This window comes from Halichoerus grypus, chromosome 10 (genome assembly GCF_964656455.1).
Source record: "Halichoerus grypus chromosome 10, mHalGry1.hap1.1, whole genome shotgun sequence".
NCBI classification, from domain to species: domain Eukaryota; kingdom Metazoa; phylum Chordata; class Mammalia; order Carnivora; family Phocidae; genus Halichoerus; species Halichoerus grypus.
Window position 1 is genome coordinate 3,167,190 of NC_135721.1, and position 24,885 is coordinate 3,192,074.

General features: G+C 39.8%; 1 pseudogene; it reads right to left on the reverse strand.

Moving 5' to 3' along the window:
- LOC118529414 (G2/mitotic-specific cyclin-B2-like) overlaps positions 1-24,885 on the reverse strand; it is a 39,793-nt pseudogene that overhangs the window by 4,075 nt on the left and 10,833 nt on the right.

Sequence of the window (24,885 nt, forward strand, 5' to 3'; positions counted from 1 at the left end):
GGCTCAGTCGGTTAAGCGTCTGCCTTAGGCTCAGGTCATGATCCCAGGGTCCTGGGATCGAGTCCCACGTCGGGCTCCCTGCTCAGTGGGAAGCCTGCTTCTCCCTCTCCCACTCCCCCTGCTTGTGTTCTCTCTGTCAAATAAATAAATAAAATCTTAAAAAAAAAAAAAAAAAACATTGTCAATTCTGAGAAGTAAGAATTGTTATACAATATTGGTATGAACATCAATGCAGTATTGTTTGTACCTGACACTTAATACAGGATGTGGACAGTTTTATGCTGTGATATAAAATATATAGCTTATTGTTTGCTCTATCAGGAAAATATAATAATGCCTCAGTACCTGGCTATTGTTCATTTGCTCACTCCAGCATTGTTACCAGACAGTCATGATTTTAGCAAGCTATGGGGTGGAAGGGATGGAGAGTCGCAGCATAGGAGATACAAATATAATTCAGACAATATGCATGGACTAAAATAAACTTATTGATTCATTTCCTTTAGCTTTTGCGCTTTTCCAAGGATAGAAATATGCTGTTTTAACTCATTGTTGATTGTTAGCCCTGGATGTTCCTTATTGCCTTTTCATACAAATAATTATCTTCCACCAACTCAATTCTCTTTTGCCTAACTCAATATTTTCTCTTTCTTTCATTCTTATTAACTTCAGGATTCTTTGGAACCACGTTATCCCGTTTCCACAATCTGATTTTCCTCCCCAGCATTAATTGAGTTCAATATAACAGAAGTCGTCACTGTAAACCAGAGCTTGGGGTCTGATTTGAGAAAGACTTATCTTTGTACTTATTTTGAAAGTGCTTATAAGTTTGTGGGGAAATAGAAATAAACACACTTTGGGGTGCCTGGGAAGCTCAGTCAGTTAAGTGTCTGACTGTTGATTTTGTCTCAGGTTATGATTTCAGGGTCGTGAGATTGGGCCCTGAATTGAGCTCCCTGTTCAGTGTGGAGTTTGCTTGAGATTCTCTCTCTCCCCTACCCTCTGCCCTTCCCCCACTCTCTCTCTCTCTCTCTCAAATAAATACATTTTTAAAAAAAGAAATAAACACAATTTGATTCTAGTATAATGTTGTCACCTTGAGAAAAGAGTCAACTGAATTTGGTCACGTGGATGAGTACACAGCCTTGATGAGAAGACGCTTCACTTGGGATTGAAAGACAAATAGGGGTGATTCAGGCAAAGAAAATATGGAAGGAGCGAGAAAAGAAGGAGGGATAGCATGAACCCACACAGTGTGAGGAGCTACAAGACACCTGGTGTTTCTAGAATACCAAGAGTGGGGTGGGGAATGTCAGGAAAGGAAGCTCCAGGGAGATTAAAGAGCTGAACCCAAGTCCTGTTAGTTGGCCTGTGAGAATTAGGGGTTATGTTGATGAGTGTGTATCTCCTAGAGTCACCAATGGATAAATTAAAATGGAATCCATGAGTTAATGCTACAGTCTAATGTAACCAGGGGCGAATAACTAAATAAGACAGGTGAAGATTGCCATTTCTTGAATTAACAGGATAGAAGGGGTTAGAACAGGGAACGTATAATCCCACAATTGGAATTTTGCCAGAGTAGCTGAACTGAAAACTCCAAATTCCAGTAGACCTCGTTGTAAAATACTGTGTAAAATAGTGTGTGTGATGTAATGACAACAAATAGCCAGAAATCTAAATTGATTATACACACACACACACACACACTAAAATGTAGTGGCAAACGTTGACCCAACTCAAATTTCAGTTCTTTCAAAATCAGTGTTTCCACTTCTCAGATTTGGGAACTGGTATAAGCATTGTCTGTGATGTAAATGAAGTCTTCAAAATTTGGAGAAAACATCTCATATTTGGAAGCCAAGAGCAGAGCAATAATTCCAGCCAGTTGAAGCTTCTTACGAGAAGCCAGCTCAACCTGTAAAAATGGGTCCATGATGACAATGCCTATGAACAGGGTCTCCTGCAGCAGCCTAAGCTTGGAGTGGCCTCCACCAGCCCATCCACCAGGATGGCCGCATGGGTCAGTGTATCTCTCTTCCATAAGAAGTGGGGATTTATGGATTGCCTTAGAGACCTTAGATCTACCTACCTGGTAGACAGCCTTAACCTGGTCACTGAGGACCTGAGGGTTCTCCCAGTCCTCATTATCACTGTCTTCAGTTTTGCAGAGCAAGGCATCATAGAAATCTTGGCTGAGGTTCTCTTCCTTCATGGAGATATCCTCTGGTTAGGGAGAAAGACCCTCTGGAGCCAAACTTCCATCTATACTGGTTTTGCAAGAAACAGTAGGTTTCTGCTGTTTGTTGACATTTGTTTTGGTGGGTTGAACAGGTATTCTGGTGTTCTGAGCTATATATACTATACGGTAGTGTGTGTGTGTGTGTGTGTGTGTGTGTGTGTGTGTGTGTTTAAAGCTCACTAAACCCAATCAGGTCGCCTGGTTTGGTGCCATGTTTCCCCTGCCCCTCATCCTTTTGCTTCAAGGGGAGAAGGGGTCTCACTGGCAAATTTATCTTCAGTGACTTCAAGCAACTCCTGAGGCATCCTTGACCTCTGGTGTAAACATTGACCAGGCTTATCTCTATTCAACTTGCAAAACAGAATGAGGGGAGGAGAAAAGATAAGAGAATAGTTTTATTGAGGGTATATTGCAGAGGCCACAATTCCAAGCCTTGAGCCTGCCTGGGGTTACTTGGCAGGCTGTGCCCTGGGGGACGCCGCCCCCTAATGGCGTGGAAAAAACCAAATACTCTTGCTTTAGCTTAGTTATAAAATGCCAAATCTCCAGCTTATTTTAATTAAAACATGCATATTAACATAAAGAGATAAAACACAATGAAAGAGTATCTTAATGGCATATTTACAGTTATTAAAAATTCAGCTTTAAACATTGTACTATATAGATTAAGATAGCATTTTTATTCATGACTAGTTTTTGTAGTTTTGTAACCTTTACCTAAAACCATACTAGTTTTTAACTTTTTAAATTTAGTTCTTTAAAATTCCTATCTTGAGAAATGTTTGTTACTTCTGTGCTCTTGTTCTTAAATATGAGTTTATTTCTGAGACATTCCCCACATATTCATTTGAAAAGAATTGAAAAGATGGTCAACCGCTCTAAAAATAAGCTCAGTGATTAATCTCTAATATTTAAGTATAATACAGAACAAGTTCATTGTCTGTTTATTACTATTTTAAACATGGACCTTTAGGTATAAAGTCTTAGAGTGCTGGACTACTCCAAAGACTATAATTGGGAAATTAGATTTAAAAAATTTGATCTGTAAGTGAAATACTAGTAGGAAAATAAAATGATGCTCTAGAGGAGGATTGCTGTATTTATATAAATATTTATTAACAAATAAAGGGTAAATAGACACATAAAACTCTTAAGAAAAAGTAGTTTTGAGGGCACCTGGGTGGCTCAGTCGGTGAAGCGTCTGCCTTCGGCTCAGGTCATGATTCCAGGTTCCTGGGATCGAGTCCCTCCTCCGGAGCCTGCTTCTCCCTCTCCCCCTGCAGCCCCCCTGCTTGTGCTCTCTCTCTCTCTCTCTCTGACAAATAAATACATAAAATCTTTTTTAAAAAGTGGTTTTGAAAAATCTCTGGCCCAGGAATTATTTTCATCTTCTGTGTAACTTTCTATGAACTTACTTTTTTTTTTTTTAATTTTTTTTTTATTGTTATGTTAATCCCCATACATTACATCATTAGTTTTAGACATTGAACTTACTTTTAATTTGAATATGTTCTGACATGGAAGCCAGAACACTACTGAATTGGTTGACATCTGCAAGAGAATTATTCATAAGTTGACTTATTAATAAAAACATTTTTTGCATAAATATCAAATATTATTTTTGTGGATGCAATTTATTTTGGGTGATCAAGTTTTCAAAAGTGAGTTAAAATTAGCTCTGCTCCCCCAACCACTAAAGTAGTACAAAACAACGTTCTAGGAATCTTCTTGAAATATGGTTCACATGATTTGGGTGGCATAGAGGAGAGCGCACAACTCAGGAGCGCTGGGTGCCTCTAGGGTAGACAGATGAGGCATTTTTCTGAGGAAATCTCAACTTCTTCAAGTTGATGGATTCCACAATTTCTTCTGACCTAAAAGAAACTTTGAAAATTGAAATTATAAAGAGATTTATAAAATTTGGTGTATAGATTCTGTGAAATAAAGCATTCTTATAATGTCAATGAAAAGCATGCTTAGTACAGTAAGAATTCAAGTCCCAAATTCACATTTGGAATTCTAGGTCTTCCAAATGGGGACTCATGATATGTCTGCATCCTTAGAGAGGCAGTGTGAATTGGTTGGTGCTTATACTAGAGGTTGAGAAGTTGGAAGATTTTGCAAAAACTGTTTTGTCTCTTTACAGAGATGCTCCAATAATATTTATTTTAAGTTTCTTTTTTGAATGCTATTTCAGTTATTTTGTAAAATAAAACAAGACCATCAGTTATCTATATCACATCAATGAGAAGGCAATACTATATGTTAAAAAGATTTTTAGAAAGAAAACTTAATCCATGATCATCACAAGAATAAATGCCCTCCACTCTTTGAGCTGCATCTAAATGACTATACTTGATTCTTTATCTTTGATGTGGCTCTTGAATCTCTGCAAGTTTTTTATTCAATGCTAAAATGGAGCCTAACTCCCAAAGCACTGCCCACTGAAAAAGCTATTTTAATATAAGATCAAATTAAAATAAGGTTGTTTTATTTGGTGCTTCAAAATATTTCTGAAAGAGGATTGCTGCATCACTGTATTTTGACACTCTGCATTCTGTAATCACACCCATCAGAACAGAAGACTTTCTTAATACTGTCTTTTGCATTCGAGTTAACTCTACCCACAGGCAGCTCCCCACTAACCCTCTTCCATGGCTAACAATTAGCAACTTGAAAACATCCTTCCCCCTCTCTTACTGGAGTGGCAACAGGACCCTTGTCTGCCTGTTGCTGGCCATGTGCCAGAGTCAGGTATTCTCAGTGAGTGGAGGATAGTCCTAATTAGCGTGGTGTCCGTGGGATGCTGGAACTGTTACTGTCACAAGCAGGAAGTGCCCTGGACAGGTGGTTTCAAAGGCAGGCTATAAAGAAAGCACAGCACACAATAAAGTCACCAGAGACCAGCTGACACACTGATGCTGATGCTCTTTCTGAAGCTGGCCTTTTCACAGAAAGTGGGTCTTATCTTATCCCTGTGATAAATGTGAGCCTAAGTCACATCATCATGACCTTTGAACATATGAGTTGGCTTTCAACAGACTGCCCATTAATTCCCAGCGAGGGACCGACGTGGGGTGAAAGTCACTTGTAACCATTACTGTACGTGCAGACAGCACACAGTGGTCTCTCTGCTGTAGGGTCACTTAAGATGCACGCACTCATAAAGCCACATGCCCATTGGATGCACTGTAGTTGGATAATTGAGATTTCCTTCAGCACTAATTTAAATAAGTTTAATAAGAGCAAAGACTAAGGATGCACAGTCCCAACTGTTATTTGTATTTTGGAAGCTGTCATATTTTTATCTCATAATTTTAAACCGAGATTACAGGTTATGGTCAGTTTCTGATCTAAGCCCTTAAGAAATGCCTCATTATTATGACCTAATAAAGATCTATTGTCAGGCATCTTGCAAACAACATGATTAGTGAGACTCTCTTTGCCTGCAGTCCCCTTCTCTGTTTGGGTTTTTCTGAATCCTGTCTTCCTTGGTGACATTTTCAAGTGATTCCTAAGGACTCCTGAATATTCAGCTCTCCGTAATTCTAGGTTGAAGCTCAAACAGCTCCCCCAGCAGTTCAGACCTTGCTGGGCTGCTCTCTGGGGACACCTCACTGGAGAACTTCCTGTCTGGACAATAAAAATCCATTCATTCTTACTGCTCATCTTTCTTCTGCTTTTCTCTGAGCCGTGTTTGCGCACCTACAACCAGTTCCTTGCTCAGAAGGAGTCTCTGTCCTGTCAGTCGGCCCCTGCTCCAGGAGGCTTGGTTTCCACGGGTCTGAACGTGCACTTGGCTGAGTCCAAGCAAGGCACTGGTCAGCAATGGGGAGCCTGCCCTCAGAAGATGTTAGATGGGCCAATGGCACAAGTGACCATCCAACAGTGCAGGGGGTGCTCAGGGCCCAGCCCAGTGACTCAAGTGTTGTGTGATCTCAGTCTCAAAGAAACAGTTTCTGGACTTCTTCATTATACCCTCTCTTATTCCAGCAAGCTGAGTCTTACACCATCAGTCCTCCACACTCAGCCAGAAGTCAGCACTGCTCCCATGTTTCACACAAACTGAGATGGCGTACATCTGTGTTTGTGCTGCCCTGTTTGGGGCCACCCAGATGGCGTCAGGGGACGCATCCTACTCCTGACCCTCCAGACCTGCCTGAGTGATCTAGGAACCACCTTTAACCCATGAAGATACATGCTGGCCCTCTCTGTCATTAACTTTATGTTTTGAGACAATTCTCTTAACCGTTGCCCCATATTCCTTATCAGTAAAATAGGGAGAGTAAAATCATGGTTTTATTTAATAATAAAATGATGCATAGTCCATAGCATGCAAATCAAGATGTGGTATTGCTATGGTTAAAGTTAATGCCTTTTTCCATATACACAAAGAAAAAAAAATTCTTCCACCTTCAATAGTATCCCTTCAGTCAAGACCTGGGAGGGCTAATACTTCATGTTCCCTCTCTGGCTAAAGCTCTCCTGGACTCATTTAAATCCCAGACTCATTCTCACTCAGAAAATAGAACACTGAGCCAGAGATTTCAATCTAGATTCCCAATCTTGGTTCCTGTCAAAACATTTCCTCTTCCTTTAGCAAGAAAGAATCCTCCCATCTGGAAGTCGAGGGTGGTCCTCCAGTTGGCTTCTTCTCCGAGGCTCTGTGATGCTCCCCACGTGACTGGGTCTGGACATCTTGCAGGGAAGGAAATACCTACCTAATGCCTCCTCTTCCTCCTGGGTCCACTTACACCCTGTCTCCACTCACGTGGCCAGCAATACAGCCAGCCATGTAGTGAGGTCTCAGCTCTGACCACTGTACCCATGGCCTAAGGGGTCCAAGCGTAGGTGGTGGACCCGAGCTACGCTGGGCCTATAGAAAGCCCCTCTTGTGGGGAATTTGGACGAAAGAAGACTGTCTCTCTTCAAGATGAGCCTGTGCCTTGTAAAATGGGGCCTGTGGCCTTGGCATGTTTCTCCCCCTTCCACAAGAAGCAGACACATAGAACCCCATCAAGAGATGGTGAGAGAGCAAGAAGGAGAACAGAATGGCACCAGCGGGGAGCCAAGAGATGGACACAACGAACAAAGACCTTCTGTGGCCCATTCCTATATCCTTATAATAAGGTGTCCTTTTCCGTTCAACTTACTTCAACTAGATATGCTAGTTGCCAAAAAAATGGTAACTCCCATCAACTGTTTCCCTTGCTTTCATATGTAGTTAATAAAGCTACCTACCTCACAGGGTTGCATGGGTTCTAATGGGATGATATGGAAGGACTAATTAAAAATAGTTCTACATGTGTGTATATATATACCTATTGAGCATAAAAAACTTAATGTCTGCATGAAAGAAATATTTCTTTTTTTCTCACTGCAAATAGTCTGTGGGACTATATGTCTCAAGTATTTCTTTAAAAAATATAATGGACTACAGTGGAGATTATGTTCCTTGAATATCAACCCTTACATCCTTAATTAGATGTGGAGTGCAGTGGTTAACTTCTAAATACAGTTTAGATTCTACAGGGAAAGTGTGAAATAAAATTAAATATATAGAACTTATATAGAACTAAATATACATGCATAGTGTTTTATCTAATTTCTGGAAATGGAGCATGGCAGGGGATATATCCAACAAATTTAGGCTTTTTTGAAAGAAATGAAAATGTCACATCACCTTTGAAAGAAAAGCAAACCATTACTCCATCAATTTTTAATTTTCTTCACTTTGTTTCCTTGATCCTGCCACAAGGTTTTCAACTGTTGTTTTTAAAAAGAGCCAAAGATTTCAAAGCAGCATAAAGTGTATTGGCATACCTCCTCTGTGCGAGGTGCTCTAAGAGATGTTCTGGAGAACAGAATATTAAGTGTTCTATAATCCTTCTCCTGAAAATTTGGAACTTACTACTGTTGAGTTGCTGGAAGAAATGTGGAAGAGGAGCGAAGTGTGATCGGGAACCAGAAATCACAGCGTTCTTGGTTTTGCCCTGCACCGAGGGAGTCAGGAAAGGTCTGACCAAAGAAAAACCGTGGGAGATATAATTTACTTACTTACACTCTATATGTTCTAAATACATCTTGAGACAATTACCCAAGCTGTACTTTGGAGAATGAGTACAATTTCAAAAAGATCAAGTTCAGGAGAAAAGGAGTATATACAGAAGATAAGTTATTACGGACTACCTAATGGGCAATAACAGTTTAAAATGTTTTTCTTATCATAAAATGTTGTCACTGATATTGCTGGTAGGATGAATGAATGAATGTTTGTAAAAGCCTAATATATACATAAAATTACCATATCCCTACCACCAAGAGGTATGTTATACCTCTTTCTATTTTATTCTACATATTGCCTTGTGCAAATTGAGATGGTATACATCTGTATTTGTGTTGTCCTTTTTTTTTTTTTTTTTAAAGATTTTATTTATTTATTTGACAGAGAGATAGAGAGAGAGCACAAGTAGGCAGAGAGGCAGGCAGAGGGAGAGGGAGAAGCAGACTCTCCACTGAGCAGGGAGCCTGACGCGGGGCTTGATCCCAGGACCCTGGGATCATGACCTGAGCTGAAGGCAGCCGCTTAACCGACTGAGCCACCCAGGCGCCCCTGTGTTGTCCTTTTGATTAATATGTTAAGTGTTAAGTTACATGACTAAGTCAATATAAGTTTAATGTTTGCACAATAACCTTGACTACTAATACATCTTGAGTGTATATCCATATTTTTACATATGATTCTTTTTATCTACTTTCTTAACTTTTCTGCAGGAATTGCTGTAACTTGCATTACTACCAGCACTATATGAAAATATTTTTTCAATTGTCTTTGCAATTTAAATAACAAATGTTTTATTTTATTATTGTTTTATATCCCTTTCTGTAATTAGCCAGGAGGTGAGGTTATAAATTTATATTTTGGGTGTTTACAGTTTATTTGGTTTAGGATACGTTCTATTAAATTGTCTTTAAAACTTCGTGTGAGTGCCTGTATGTCCTAAAACACTGGTTCATGAGAGCAGCCTGTCCTGGAATCATTCTAAATTTAAGGTTGTGTATGAAGGTCTCTTCTGCCTTAAATCACTTTTCCCCTACAGACTAAGCCCTGAAAATTTCATAATTCAAGATAATACATACAGTGTAGGCATAATCTTCAGAAAAATCTCATTAAGACGTAAAATACTACTCACTTAATACTCTCATTATTTAACCAGTATGCATTTATGTCTAAAAACTGTAAGTTCTTATGTATAAATCCTTGGGTGAGAAAAGGGTCTGGATTTAGAATCTGCTGTATGTTAGAATATCTTGTATATTGGAAACTGTAGGCTTCTGAACTTGGACGTCGGATAAATCACATAATCTCTCTGAAACTCAGGTTCTTCTTCAGTTTAAAAAAAGTACAAAAATTCCTCTCATATATTCATAAGTAAAACATATAATAAACGTAATAATAAATGTAAAAATATGAAGTAAGTTATGGGGGGTATTAGCTGTCTCATGAACTCCAGTGGAACGGCTCCAGTAGAAAAATGTGTTATTTCATTTTTTTGATTTGTCAGAAGGAAGTGCTCTTTACTTTGCTTTATCCTTCTTTCTTTTTCATGTTGTGGCACATTATCTTTTCCTCTGTCTTTTGTTCTCAAATTATTTATTAGTTATGTTTACTGGCCCTTCTTTCTGCTAAACCCATATTGTTATATTTTCATTTCAAATATTGTAACTTTCATGTCTAGAATTTTCATTTTTTTTAATAGCCTCATTTTCCAGTTAAGATTCTTTTTGTGCTCACTCACTGTGACTGTCATTCTATGCAAGTTCTTGGTCATGTTCATAGCAGCTGCTTTAAATTTCTTGTCTGCTATTTCCAACATCGGGAGGTCATTTTAGGGTCTGTTTATAGTAACTTTTTTTTTCTTCACCATTGTTCAAATTTTCCTCTATTTCCACAAATCTCTTACTTTTTTTACTGCATAGTGAACATTGCAGAGGATGCATGGGCATGATCCTCTGAGCAGACTGACTTTCATTCTGGGAGGCAGTTAAATCACTGTCTGATGGCCTTGAACTTGTAGAAGCTTGCTTGGTCTCACACTCTGGTAGGGCAAATATTGGGAAAGCCCAAAGTGTTTCCTAAGCTCCTCTGTCTGCCATGTGTCGGGTCTCCAAATCATGTCTCCCTTCTGTGGGCAGAACCTGTGGTCTTTGCTCTGGTTCCATCCCCATCTTGCTGCCTTTCTGTCTGGGTTCTTACAGTCTCAACAGCACATCTGTAGTTTGGACATCCCCCGAGGATACTATACACAGATTTGGGGGCTACTCTTCTGTGGTGTCCTCCACTCAGGGATTTTTTACTGATTCCAGCCACTCTGACATCCCCAAACCTGGTTCTCTGTTGCTTCAAGCCAGGATGACTGTAGATTCTGTTTGAGTTCCAGACCCATACTTATGTGGGATCAACCGGGAAGTTCTCTCAATGAAAAAGCCATATGAATCTGGATCTCACTCAGTGACTATGCTTCATTCTTTCAAAAGCCAAATACCCCTCAGTTTGTTCTCAGTGGCTTCAAACAACAGACTTAAAAAAACATTTTGAAACATATGTTGTGCCCCCATGTTGTAGGAGTTTCGATTTCTCCAACTGTCAGCCACCTGGCCTTGTCATGTGCCAAGTTGGAAGGTGCTGGGGAAGGTGAGGGGCAGAGACAGGCCATCAGAGGCTGGAGCTGATGCTTTTAAAGCATCACTTCATATGCTCTTTGTTCAGCATATATGATCACATATATGACAAGATCAGCATATATGATCACATAATCCATATTAAAGGATGGTTTCTTACAATTTTGTTAAACACAGTGTCTGTAAGTTACCAGTCATTATGTTAGTTAAACATTAATTTCATCCAGATCGCTAACTCGCAGTTGTGGAGCAGACACAGAAATAGTACCTCAAAGATATTTCATACCTTTATAAATACTTTACTTCAAAGAGGTATATGACTGTTGGCATGTTAACACAAATAGTGACTAGTAAATATCTGAGAGGTAGACCTATCATCTTGCAAACCAAAACTAGACTGTATATCTCATGTTTGAAAATTATTTACCCTAAAAGCATACTTTTATGATGACAAATGTGAAGAGTGACTTACTTCTGTGGGAATCTCTTCATTTTGAAAACAGTGACTATTCTGATCCCTAGCAAGACCAGCTGTTTTAAGCCTTTATTGGCCACGGTTGGTTGTGAGACCCAAAGGGAGGACAACCACCACGTGTTGCCTCGGGCTTCAGCCCGGCCTGAAGTCTGTCCAAGCCAGGCTTTGGGTTCACAGAAGTTGAGGATCTGCTGGCACAAAAGACCCCTTTTGAAGAACATTGTATGGACTTGCCTCGTGGAAACAATAACCTTGTGAATTATTTTGATAATTTGTGTTTCAGGGGGATCTCATCAAGTCTCAGCTCTGGAGGAAGTATTGGGTTTCCTTGTGACACTGCTTGGCAGCCAGGAAGCCATGTCTGAAAAAGGCAGGTTAAATGTAAATAAATACTTCTGAATCTTTCAACAGAGTAGCCATTTATTTAACTTTATTTCTTTTCATGCCGGACCTGGAGTCTAAGATAATTTTATACATGTTCTCTCTCTAATATCAAGAGAAGAGCAAAGAATATTTTAAAATAACAATTGTGGGCAGTATTAATATCATTAATGAAAACAGCCTTGGCAGATCGTGTGTGAAACCATATAGTTAACCCTCCAAATAGAACTTCATTGTTTGCAGAAAAATGGAAACCACGTCCCTAGTTAACAGAAGAGTTGACAGATGGGAATGTAATGAGTTTCCTTCTCTTCTATCATCATAAGGGAAGCACCTGAGGATCAGGAACCACATTATCCAAGTAAAAGTGCAGGAAAAAACTAATCAAAATCTTCATGCGGTAGTATTTCTCTTTAAATGGATATAAAGGATCTCCTTATTAAAGCAATCATTTTGCTTGATGGACAAAATAAACCTGGCCCATATGATGAGTGAACTTCACTAACAAGAATCTCTTTTGAATAAAATGGTAATTCTGTAGTTGTGTTTTTCAAATCATTTTGTTAAGTGTCAAACACTGAATTGATTAACACATGATAATATATGAAAATTAGGGAGCCAAAATGGATGCCACTGTAAAGCTTTATAAAATTATCAGGGTCTGCAAATTCAGCATTATGTGGTCTTATTGTTTTCAACTGGAATAAGCAAAGACTACTGGAGTTTAAATTAAATTTAACAGATGCCTGGACTGGGGCATCTTTTTAGTATCATTTTTTTTCAGAATCCTTAAAAATATAGCAAATATTGCAGATGGAACCCACACACCCAATCCATCAGTAATCCTGTTATATTTTATCTACTCTGAGATCCTCCTATAATGACAGCAATATAGTTCCTTTTTTTAAAATCACAAAGGTGGAAAGAGTGGAAAGTGGGTATCAGTCTACATGAAAATACAGCTCACGTAAGGAACTTCTCCCATGCACACAGATTGGTGAAAGCACATCCCCAGGTCTCGCACTGAGATATAAAGGGTCACCTAATGATCAGCCAAGATTTAAGGAGAACTTCTAACAATAAAAAGGGATAAAAGATAAACAGAAAAACTAATTATTCATAAAAAGCAAAGGTAAATGGGTGTTATCCTTTTTTGGGGGGGTGAGGGAGGAACAGAGGCAGAGGGAGAGGGAGAGAGAGAATCTTAAACAGGCTCCATGCCCAGTGCGGAGCCCCACACGGGGCTCAATCTCATGACTCTGAGATCATGACCTGAGCCAAAATCAAGAGTCAGATGCTTAACCAACTGAGCCACCAAGGTGCCCCAAAATAGGTATTATTCTAAATAGAATATTTGGACAGTTCTGAGTGAAAAAAATCAGGAAAGGAACTACCTAAAACTGAGAAATAACTATTCACCAATTAGACATATAATTACCAGAATAAAAATGTAACAGGGGTTTTGGAAAATAAAGAAAAATCTCACGATGTAGAAGGAGTAGAGGAAGCAACAAAAAGATGAGGAGAAGAACAATAAAACTAAAGAGAGAAAGAGAGTACCATGGTTTGTATTGTGTCTTCTGAAAATAAATGTTGAAGTTTTCACTATTCATACCTCAGAATATGACTTTATTTGGAAATAAGGTTGTTGTGGATATAATTAGTTAAAATGAAGTCATACTGCAGTAGGTTTGTCCTACTCCAATGTGACTGCCATCCCTGCAGGAAGAGAAAAGACACAGAGATGGGGACACACAAGGGCAGGCCATGTGATGACAGACACAGAGACTGGAGGGATGTAGCCATAAGCCAGGGGACTTCGAGATTGCTGGCAAATACCAGAAGCTGGAAAGGAGAGGAAGAATCCTTCCCTGGAGCCTTAAGAAGGAGAGTGGCCCTTGAAAAGTGGCTGGCACAGAGAATGTTAAAGTAAATATAACTACACTGGGCAGATACAGAGAGGGATATGGGGAAAGCAACCAAGTAAACCTTCATTGTAGAAAGGTGTAAAGAGATAATGTCTATAGGATACAATAAAATGGCAGCAGTGTCATCTAGAGAAGTAAAGAAAATAACAGAACAAAGAGCTAAAAGAGTTAAAATTGGCTATATTTGAGGAATGAGAAAAGGAGTGGGGCTAGGGAGTGGAGGATATTATTTGTTATTAAAATTTTATTTCCTACTTATTTTAATCATAAGCATGATTTTGATTAAAATATTCATTATACAATACTTCTATTAAAATATTTATTGTGAAGTACTATTATTACAAATGTTTTAAAAATTAAACTATTTATTATAAAAGACATATTTTTGTCAACTGAACTTGATGCATCTAATTTATAATGATAGACAAAATAAATTCACATTGAAATATAAATTCTAACATCAAATTTAGACATCTCTCAAAGAACAAAAGGAAAGCTTTAGATATTAGGAAGTGTCCTCGAGAACTAGCATCTGCTAGTTTTTGAAGAATTGGATTGTAAGTGGATGACGTGGAGTTCAGGCTGATTTCCCAGAGACTAATAAGCTGTTTACTTGATTTTTCCCATTTGTCTTGGGCACATGACTAGACTACGCTTTTCAGCTTCCCTTACAGAGAGGTGTGGCTGTGTGAAGAGAACTTTGTCCATCTCCACCTGGACAAACAGCACCCTTTGCCTTCCCTCACACCCCACCATGGCTGGACATCAGGCCTGGAGGCACACCTGGAAATCTTGCGTTGAGGAGAGCAGAGCATCTTCACCAGCCAAATCTCTGACTGGAGCTGATTAGGAAATGTGATCAAGAAAGTGTTGAGAAACTGAAAATGCCCATGGCCATGAAAACTCAACCCAATGGGAAGATCATGAGAGGGGGATGGCTTTCTGAGTCAAGCCAGATGGTTTCCAGCCACCATGAACTTGAGGCAGAGAGCCTGGAGGACCAGCAAGTGATGGAACAAACCAGCGGCAGAATCTCCTCTCACAAAGAACTTCAAGGTGTTTGTCGCTACAGGAACCGATAGAAAGGAGTTACAACAGATGTTTACTGTTTTTTTGCTAATGGAACCCCAAGCCTGTGACTAACTGTTGTAACATCAAAACAATATCTGGACACCTAAACTAGCACCAGCAGGAACTGAGCTATGAAACCTGTTCTGTCCCAGGGAAAGCATTCTACTCAGTACCCACTAGGATAATTCCAGTAAGGATACTGAGCAAGAGAGAGTCTCCTGGAGAGGGATGTGGAGGGCAATAGAGAAAACAGAATAGAGAAATTCTACATAGGAAGCAGAATCTGCACCTAATCAAGGGTTTCTCCACATCCAGGGCAGGGCCTGCCACCATGGCCATGGGAGGTTCCTTGTCTTCCACTGTCCCTGGTCTAAGAGGCTCTCCCTGCTTCACAGATACCCACTGTTTGTGTTTGGGGAAGGTGTGGGGGGATTGGTGGGGCAGGTTTCATTTCCCACCATCTACTCCTGAGTTAGTAAGAGTACTGACATTAGCCACAGCACATTTTAATGTAGACCTTTATTCTAGCCATTACCTTTTACTGAGCAATTATCATAATTTTGATGAAGACACTGAAGGAATATGACTTCCACTGAAGGGTGGTGGAGGAACAGTCAATGTTGATAGTGGAAATATGGGCTCTCGTCCTGTCTCTGGAAAACACTCGCTGTGGATTGTCTTCACCTGGGCCTGGGGACTTAATTTCTTCATCAGTAAAACTGGGACACAGTAAGGTACAGAGTTGTTGCGGTCGTGAACTCATCAATAATCAATATATATCACAGTGCTTGGTACAGAATAGGTACTTGGGTGGTAGTCACCCACGAAGATGAGGAGTGTCTCTACACAAGTCTTGAACTAGAAGAACATCCAACTTGCTTCACAACCAACTCATCCTATAAAATTACATTCCTCTCTCTTTGGTCCTCTGTCTTCCAGTTTCTAAGTCGCCCAAAGATTTTGCAAATGTCTTGTCAGTCCTGTCTCCTCAGTGCTTTTAGCTCTGCAGAGTTAGGCTTTCATTTTACATGAATATCTGAGATCTTTTATTGCATGATATCTTAGAGAGCTAACAAGTAATTTTATAAGAGGAATGATAACACATGCATCGTGCCCCCCAGGTGTTTTAAAGCTCTCCAAGAAATAGCTATATCCTTGGTCTCAGGCAAGTGTCTTATCAGTATTTGAATATGCCTGTTTACATATTTCTGGGATTTTTCTGTAGAGCTATTAACACCAGTTATTTCAAACATCTATGTCTGTATAACGAGAGAAAAAAGTTTCCTACAGGAGTATTTTTTTTTACATACAGAGATATGGTCTGTTGAACTGAGTACCTGTGATAAATACTTTAGCATTTATTTATTTTTTTTTAAAAAAAGATTTTATTTATTTATTTGACAGAGAGAGACACAGAGAGAGAGGGAACACAAGCAGGGGGAGTGGGGGAGGGAGAAGTAGGCTTCCTGCCAAGCAGGGAGCCCGATGTGGGACTCGATCCCTGGGACTCGATCCCAGGACCCTGGGACCATGACCTGAGCTGAAGGCAGACGCTTAACGCCCACCCAGGCGCCCTAGCCTTTATTTTTAATTTAATGGTACCTGGATGAGATTTATTTAGTGTAGTATGTGTATAAAATGATAAAGCACATATACTGGATAAATTAACAGATAAATTGCTTAATTTAATTAAAAATAAAAAATATTTAGCACGCCTATGATGTCAATACATTTCTTAGAATCTAAGATGGAAATAGTTGACTCAGCTTTCTTTGTGTTCACATTACATCCTCATATTATCACATAATGAACTAGAGGTTGTCTATAATTCCACTATTACTTAGGCATATAGTCAAAGTCTTATAAAATTGAGGTTTTGCTATAGGCAACTTCAGGCTACTCTGTAATTAAGTTGGTACATTAAATGATATACTTCAGATTTTCCACCAAAAAAGTTTTCCATCTGACAGCTCTTAATAAGTTAAAATGTATTAGTTTAACCAATTGATTTTTTATTAAAAAAAATAAAACTTCTTTAGAGATCCTTTTGGAGAGTTTTGCATTCAGTATATAACATAGGGTTTGGATTTCTTAAAAAACTGGGCATAGGGAAAACAATTATGATTTTAGGTAAAGTCCTACTGGGAATGAGGTTTAGTTAGGAGGACCATCATTGCTCACAGCCTGAAGATTTTGCCACTGATGTTCCTACATAAAATATTTCAGATGGTACTTGCTATCCTCACGACAATGATGATCGCTTCCACCGTTCTAACTTCCTGGTTGAGGTCCTGGCCCTTGAGGCCTGGCAGGGATGTGGGGAGCTGGGGACCATGGCCCACCTCCTGGGATGCAGTGCTCAGACACCGATGGGTGAGGACACACTTACTCAGTGGAAATTTCCAGACAACTCTCCTGATTTCTATAGGTCTTGGCTCCCCTGTCCTTAAATGTGGGACAAGGAAAAGGAGGCATGTAGGTGACAGGTGACATAAAGATTGGTCCCACCTGTGGCACAATGCAATTCCCTGAAGGTGCCACACAGGAGGGGAAATTCAAAATTGCTTAAATTTTAATCAAATTGAAACGCCGGTGCTGAAAAAATGTTCTGGCTCTCTGTCTCAATACTTTCAAGACATCAGACACATTACTAAATATTCCCCATCATGCAGAACAGAGTAAATAATGATAAAAAATTCCACACAGCCCAGCAGGGCCTGAAACAGAAAAGGAACACAAAAAATGTCAGGTCCCTCCCTGTCACTTTTATTTCCCTTTTTATGTCAAATATTTGACTTGGTTTGTAAACTTTTAGATGTAATTCTTACATCTCCACCCCACAAAAGCATACAGGGCTATAATATAAAATGTCCATTCTTTCCTAACAGTGTCTGCACATAATAGATGTTCAGTAAGTTAATAAATAATAAATAACCTGCCTCATCTCTACTCACTCATCACAGTCTCCAGCAACAAGCATCCTCCACTTTGGGGCTCATGCTCCCCAGACTCCTGATCACCAACACTGGTGCCTCCCCCAGAACTCCCTCGCGAGCATGCTTTCTCTGGCCACTGCCTCTGTCCTTCCAGGTGTCCACCAGAGTTTGAACCCTGTGAAGGCCCCCACCCCTCCACTGTCCCTTTTCCCTTGATCGGTTTCCTTCCCCCATCATCGCCCATGGTTTTATGGCTTTGTCCCATCCTCCACTGCAGGTCCGGCAGACAGCCCATGTCCCCCGCTCCCCACGCCCGGCAGACACCCTTATCTCCCCTGGCCCTCCCGGTGGACACCCTAGACACCCTCATCTCCCCCAGCCCTCCCAGTGTGTCTCACCTGGCAGCGGCGCCCAGAGCCAACAGGAAAGGAGCTTATCCTACCCCAGGTCTGGGGGATTCTTTTCTGTTCCTTAGCAAATACTCTTTCTGCATCTTCAGTGTGATCCTGTCACAACTTCGCCAGATCCCCTGTGCTCTCAAGCCCCAGCCCCTAACCTCTTCCAGTCCTTCTCAGCTGATGACATCATCTCACACCTTTTTTGGGAAAATAGAAGCAATCAGAAGTGTCCTTTTTCTTATTAGTATCTCAAAGCCCACAACCCTCTTCATACCCCTAACCATATATACCCTTCTCGGTGGGTACAGAGGAAGGTGCTTCTCTCCGCTTTTCTAAAAGCAAATAATTATTTAACCCTTATTTCCCCTTTTTTAATGAAAAAAATCTTTATTCCCTACTCATCAGTTCTCTCTTTCTACAGGACATTTGTCATCACCATAAAATTAATTCCACCCTTTAAATTAATCCTTTGTTCTCCTAAGCCATCATTCATTTTTGATTCTCCTTATTCACAGAAGAAATTCTCTACAGTATATTTAGATGTTTCTCTCTGCATTTCTACCTGTCAGTCAATCTTCCGATGTGGCTTCTATCCCTCTCAGATTACATAAGAGAGGTGAAATTGAATGGGCAAAACTCTGCCCTCACCCTAAGTGGCCTTGCAAAGGTACCCAATACCCGTGACCCTCTTCGTCTAATTAAAATAGTTTTTTCCCTGGGGAATTGATAACGCCAAACTCCCCTCGTCCTGTCCCTGCTTCACTGGACACTTCTCAGTCTTCACTGTTGCTTTCTTTTTCTAGCAGAACTTGAAATGTTGAAGCACCCAGAGCTCTTTCCCAGACGGACTTCTGTTCCTCGTCTGTTCCCCACCCCCACTGGGCTCACCCAGTCTTTTGACGAAGCAGACAATATGCTCCTGGTGCTGCTTCCTGTGGGTATTCTCCCTGTGCTCGCTGCTGAGCCCCCCTCTGTGCGGGCCACTGCCCCATCTCTACCTCGATGGCATTGACCAACAAAGCCCCCCCCCAAAACAGCATTTTAAACACTGATTTCTGGATTCAATTCTTTTCCCACACTGTATTGAAAATGTTCTCGCCCCACATTTGCCAGCTGACACAAATGTAGAAGTCATGCTGTTTATGTCCCCAGCTCCCTCCTTGTCTGGCCACAGGCTGAAGGGAGCCATGCCAGGCAGCCACCTCCAGCATTTCCCTGCTCCCCGCCCCCTGAATTCCTGCAGTAGCTCTTTCCCTTTATCCTTCAGGTCTAGGAGTGCGGATGCCTTCCGCTGATTCAGTCCCTGAGATGCTTCCGCTTTCCTGTCGGTTTTTCTGACCTTGACTTTACTCCTATAAACCGCACCTTCAGTAAGTGACTCATTGACCAATGCATGTCATTTGTGTCCTGCTGGTGCCCTGATTGATATAATGAGAAATTGAGGCCCAGTGACGTGGTTTATCTTCTAGTGAGGTGGATAGAACAGTACTCGATTTTTTTATAATGATGATTCTGAATTATTATTTTTCAGATGAAGAATCTGAAGATCAGATAGTCTAGCCAAGGTTAGAGAGCTAATCATTCGCATTCTAGATTTCTTATTGAAGATTAGGAACAGAAACTGCGTATCTCCCACTATACCACATAACCTCCTTAGGGCTAGTGTTCTTATTTTGCATTTTTCAATATGATTTCAGATGAATGAATTCTTGTTAAATTTTATTATAAGGTAAGGTTGCTTGTGGTTCTGAGCCTATAACCCAGTGGTCAGCAGATTACAACCCATGGGTCAAATCTGGCCCAGCACTTGTTCTGGGAAATAAGGTTTTATTGGCACACAGCCACGTGTACATTCATTCATTTATGTATTGTCTCTGCTGTTTTTGCACTTCCGTAGCAGAATTGAGTAGTTGTGACAGAAGCCCACAAAACCTAAAATACTTACGTTTAACTCTTTACAGAAAAAGTATGCTGACTCCAATATGTCTCATATGACTTTTCTATTTCATGTAACACAGAAATGAAATACTGAGAAATAATAACAAACTTACAGAAATCTGGGGGTCAAGTTATGCCCTTTTGTCAAATGTAAACAGTTTAGGCCTTTCTACTGCTCCCATCTTCCACCCCTACTTTTGTGTACAATCCTATTATGGGGCAGAGCTAGCTCATTCATGTAGCTTCGTGGCATTTTCTCAACGAGTGCAGATGCAGCAACCCATTGCTGTGGCTTTCCAAGTGAGACAAATGTTGACCATCATAAGTATATTGGGGAGGCAAGATATTGAAATCGAGAGCTTAAATTAGACATGATTTCAGTCTTGAAAGAGAATTTGACCAGGAGTTCCTTTATATTTAAAATTGTAAGCTTCTATGCTTGCTGAGTCTTCCAGTTTTCCACTGTGAAAGGTGAATAAGACATGGCCCAGGGTTCTGTTTCCAAAACCAAAGCAGCTGTTTTGGTCAAGTTAAAAAAGAAAAACAGAGAGGGAGAGACAGAATTAATGTGGCCAGTAGATTACATTTAGAGTCGAAGAAAAGGGATCTCCATCGTGGGTTATTTAGGACAGATTAGTTATTGAGAACTTCATTGAGTAATTTGTTTTGTTTTGATGTCCTATATATTTGTCTTATTTTGTTTATGTCCCTCAACTCCTTTATGGAATTAGAAATAAATGAAGAAATTAATAAATATGAATTGTAAAGCTTGTTTTTAGGCTGTGTTAATATCCTTTCATCAAACAATCAAATGGGTGCTCCCCAGGTCAAAACAGACCACCCTCAGTTTGCTTCAGAGTCTCCCCAGTGGTAAGACCTTTATTCTTAACACCCATTTTTCAAACATTGCATTTGACATAACACGAACAAACACTCTCTCACCTGTCTTTACGAGGGACTGTCTTTTTTACCAGAATGATATTTTCTCTCAGAGGGATGGGTGGCGGGTGGAGATGTGTTACTGTTTCCTACTCTTCCGAATGGTGTACCTGTGCTGCTTCTAACAATAGAAACTGCCAGCAAACCTGCAGAAACCCTTGTGTCTGCATCTGCTAGGAGGCCCACTTGGAATATACAGTTTCCAGAAATCAGCTTTAATTGTGGGCCTCCAGTGAATAGAGTCAATTTCCATGACCATAGGGCCTCTCAGGCAATATAATAAAATAAGTCATCAACAGACTTGACATTATCCTTTAACTATTAACTCCAAATTACATATTGTAACAATAAAATGGCAAGGTGGAAAGAGAAAGCTCTCTAGTGAAAAGATACGTGTTTAAATTCTATTGTTAATATTTAGTGGATGTGCTACATTGGGCAAATTACTTCACTTCTCTGAAATATACTTTGAATTTTTCACCACCAAATGATAATAACCCATAAACTTGTTATGGGAAACAGATCATACAGTATATCAAAAGTGTTTTGTAAAATAGAAAACCATATTGTATTAGATCAAGGAAGGAATAAATCAACTTTATTATGAAAATTGCATATGTTTATGTTTAAAAAAATAACATTCAGCCATACAATAGATCATACAGCACAAAAAGCGTATCTTCTTCTTACCCCTGGGGGGACTTCGGCCATCAACACCTTCCCAGAAACTTCTCTCTACCAAAGATAATCTTTTGTCAGAGACATGATTTGCCAGATGTTGGCTATGCTTTGATTAATATAACTTAAGTAGGGCAGTATTTTGCCATTTTATAAAATGCATTTGTTATTAATAAAATCCTTCCCAAATGAAAAGCATTAAAATTTATGCACTTTTTCAGTTAAGGAAAGGAATTCAATAGGACTCTGTTTATGATTTGGTTTCTTATGACTCTATAAATAGTTATTACATAGTTAATGAGTCAACAAGTACACGAGTGTGGTAGGCAGAATCACAGTCCCCCAAAGATACGAAGGCGGGTGAAGACAGCAGATCGAATTAAGGTTGCTAATCGCCAGACCTTAAAGTAAGGAGATTATCCTGGATTACCCCAGTGGGTCTGCTGTGATAATAAGGGTCTTTACAGGTGAAAGAGGGCAACAGTGCGGTCAGTGACAAATGATGTGATGTTAAGATTCAATTGGCTATGCTGGGCTTTGAAGATGGAAGCAGGCCATGAGCCAAGGAACGCAGGTGGCGTCTAGAGTCTGGAAAAGGCAAGAGAATGGATTCTTCCTGCAGCCTCTAGAGAGCAATGCACCCATTGGGCACCTTGGTTTTAGCCCAGTGACCTCCATGTCAGATATCTGATCTATATGACTGTAAGGCACTCTGTTTCGTTGTTTTTTTCCAGCAGCCCTAGGCAATGAATACACTGAGTTACATGAATATTAAGTATCTGAATACCACGCAAATCTTAGAAATGTGACACCACAATGCAATAGTTAAAATCAGCTACGTTTGAGTGAAAAGTCCAACGAAGTCTCCCCTTTGCAACAATTTTCTGTCTTGACTTCTTTGATATGGCACTTTCTATATTCTCCTGCCTCTGATTATTCTTTCTCTCATTCCTCCTGTTTTTTCTGGCCCCCTAACTGGAAATATCTTCTATCCACTTCTCATCTCTGTGCCTATTCTCTTCGTTGCTGTCCTGTTCTGTTCTCAAGTCTTGCACAACTCCTTCCATCTTGATGGACTGAACCATGGACCCCCAGCCCTGCTACTGTTCTCAGATTGAATTCTAACTTTTCCAACCACCTGTGAGCTACCTCTTCCCCACCTCCCCCAGTCTACTTTGTGAGTGTCTGGAAGCAAAAATTCAACATGCCCTAAATTAAAGCCTCAACCCCTGCTCTCTGTGTATCTTTGTACTTCGAAGTCTCAGGAACACCTTGATCCTCCAAATTATTACCCCTAAATCTCAGTGCTTTGCAATTTGTCCTTCCATACCTAATCAGCCACTAAATCACACTCTTGCAAATTCTCAAATGACACTCATTTATTTTCTATTATAAGTTTCCACCAGCAAGGCTTTGTTTCACCTGGACTTCCTGCCTTCTGTTGCATTCTAATCAGTGCTATATTCTAAGTCCAGTAAAATTAGGAAAGCGTCATTGCTCTTTAGTCACCAGACCTTCATGGATTACCCATTGCCCTGCAGATGAAAAGCCAGCTCCTCACAGTGTCATCCCTATAGTGTCATTCTATAATTTTGAGCTAGCATCTCTTTCCATATTTGTCTCCAGTTACTTTCTTGGTGCATCAGAGATTCCCAAAGACTTTTGTCTCAGGACTCATTTATACTCTTAAAAACTATTGAGGACACCAAAAATCTTTTATTTATGTTTATTTATAGATAGAAGTTAAATATAAAATTGTTAAATTATTTGTTAATTCATGTAAAAGTAGCAATATGTTCATTACATATGAACATAAACTTTCTTGTGAAAAATAATGATTATTTTCCAAACTAAAAAAAAAAAACAAAAACAAAAACAAAAACACAAAACAGTAGGAAGAGTGACATTGCTTTCCATGTTGGCAAATCTCTTTAACATCTGGCTTCATAAATAAAAGCTGGTAATCATATATGAGATTGATTTAATTCATTATCATGTGTTCATTTGTTTAAAATATATACAGAAAATTCATTTTCACACAAATATGCAGTTGGAAAAGACAGGGCTATTTTAATAGCTTTTCTGATGTTTGTGACTAGTCAGTCTACTTAAATGCAAACCAAAATTCAATTCTCTTCAAGTTTATTTGCAATGCAGAATCCAGAACATATCAATTATGATTTTGTAATATGTTACCTTAAATTGTCTCCATCTATTTTGCACTTTGAATGGATCATTTACTTCCCATGATTTTGTAGCATCATTCATTGGTTATTTGGAAAATACTGGTTCACTGAGTTATGCAGCACTCCCAAATGTTGACACAGTTCATTAAATAATATCTAGACACCACATTCATCCTAAAAGTCTTTAAGCAATGGGAAGCTGTTAGGGTCATGGTGGCAAACATAAATTTTCCAAAATACTAAAGCCCCCCTGAATATGGAGTGGCCATGAACACAGTGATTTCCATATGCTCTGGAGCTGCTCTGATTCACGGTAAGGCACCTACAGTTTACTCAACGCTGCTTTTGCGCCATCAGTGTGAATGCCAGTGAAGTTAAAACAGCGAATAATGTCTTAGTGTTATGGTGAAGACAGTTTTGACCTCACGGTCACCTTGAAAGAATCTTAGGGAGCCTCTGACTTCTGCTCTGTAGTCTAATTTAATGCCTTTCAAATAATTTTAGTTATTTTCTCACACAACCATCTAAAGACTCCATATTATGAAATTTAAAAGAATTGCTTCTGTTCCCATGAGAGTTGGAGAAATGGAGATTCATCTCCTTGTCTCTTCCTTCCCTCTTTCTTCCTGTGACCCCATCAGGATCTCAGGGGTTGCTGTCTTGGCAACCAGAGTTTTCATGAGCACCCTCTGCTCTCAGTGCTCCCCTCCACTGCCTCCACGCCATTGCTCACCAGTGTTTTCCTGCTCACTTCCCTCAGTGGAAAAACCCCGAGCCCCAAAACACAATGTTTCTCATACCCACTTTGGTTTTGGCCATTATCTATGGCTGGGTCTTCACCTGCCTTTCTGCAGTAAAGTCTCCTCCAGGACAGGGACCACGTCTAAGTACACTTTGCCTTCCAGAGAATACAGAGATGGTAAATAGTTGTTGAATTTAATTGAAAATTTTCCCTAGAAGAAAATCATTTTCCTGGGGTGTTCGGTTCTTTCCAAGTTGCCGGCGCCTTCGATGCAAGTACATTGTACCTT